Below are 276 nucleotides of genomic sequence, written 5' to 3' on the forward strand. Positions count from 1 at the left end.
TTTGTAACATCTCTTTTTTAATAGATTGCCTGGAAAGCACCTTTGTATATTGTCAGGGTGTTGTGCAGATTGAAGGAAGCCTCTCATAATTAATCTCAGTGACTGTTAGTGAGGTTTATAATATGTTCACTTGTGCCTTCTGCTGTCTCTGTTGGCATATTGTTGCTTGCAACCAAAACTGAGCTATTTGGGTACTGTGTGATTCAGCAGATATCTACAAAGAAGGAACAGCCATTATTGAAGTAGAAACCTGGTAACTGAGCAGTCAGACATACT

General features: G+C 38.8%; 1 protein-coding gene across 1 annotated transcript in view; it reads left to right on the top strand.

Moving 5' to 3' along the window:
• Positions 1-276, top strand: part of TTLL4 (tubulin tyrosine ligase like 4) — a gene marked incomplete at its 3' end in the record, with an annotated part of 32,182 nt that overhangs the window by 15,358 nt on the left and 16,548 nt on the right. The window lies entirely within an intron of this gene.

Source organism: Gekko japonicus, unplaced genomic scaffold, assembly GCF_001447785.1.
Source record: "Gekko japonicus isolate JY-2015 unplaced genomic scaffold, Gekko_japonicus_V1.1 scaffold2901, whole genome shotgun sequence".
Lineage (NCBI taxonomy): Eukaryota > Metazoa > Chordata > Lepidosauria > Squamata > Gekkonidae > Gekko > Gekko japonicus.